General features: G+C 30.9%; 1 protein-coding gene across 2 annotated transcripts in view; it reads left to right on the forward strand.

The window, feature by feature from the left end:
* The window catches only part of LOC116841268 (probable G-protein coupled receptor Mth-like 3), a 25,822-nt gene that overhangs the window by 409 nt on the left and 24,673 nt on the right, over positions 1-740 (forward strand). The gene's annotated exons all lie outside the window — the stretch shown is intronic.

Genomic DNA, 740 nt, shown 5'->3' on the forward strand with positions numbered 1-740 from the left:
ATGCGTATGTAATGTTTGATAATGGGAAAGCAATAATAAGAAACGTTTAGACAGAAACGTTTATAAAATCATAATTTAAGAAGTGTGTTTAACGTTTCTACAGTCAAAAGAGCTTTATTTTTTCGATAAACTTCTTCGAAATATTTGTAACCAAGATAAACATATTTTGCATAAGTATTTTATGTATCTCTAATTCTCTTTTATTATATAAAATATTATATAATAACTATGAACAGTTTATTTTTATGGTTGTCCTAAATAATATTATAAGAAAATTATACTTTGTGCTTTGGCTGCATATGAGGATAATAAAAAACACTTAGTATCAATTGAGAAAATAGCGCTGCAACCAAGGTAGTAGACTAGGAACCTGAAGATGTCTGAGGTCTCTCGAGCGTTTGCGTCCGACCAGTACTGAGTAAATTTTCAGATGCGAAAATAGTAAGAAATCAAATAAAAAAGCTAAATTTCATTTAAAATCAATATAAGTTCATTAGTTACAATCGTTTCCGCAAGATATGTTGTTTTTTACATTACAACTCACGTCCTTATCACGGCTGTCTGAGCCGTAAAAAGACGTTTCTGAAACGTGTTTGTGCTACCTAGGATGTGAATTGACGTTATGGAAATATTTATTTAACATTATTCGAGAAACGTTATCACAGAATGTTCTAAAAACCAGGGTTGGGCACGTTACTTTTTAAAAGTAACGCGTTACCGTTACCGTTACTTGCGGTAAA

This window comes from Odontomachus brunneus, unplaced genomic scaffold, assembly GCF_010583005.1.
Source record: "Odontomachus brunneus isolate Ranch 3 - 2012 unplaced genomic scaffold, Obru_v1 Obru_scaffold_015, whole genome shotgun sequence".
Taxonomy (NCBI): domain Eukaryota; kingdom Metazoa; phylum Arthropoda; class Insecta; order Hymenoptera; family Formicidae; genus Odontomachus; species Odontomachus brunneus.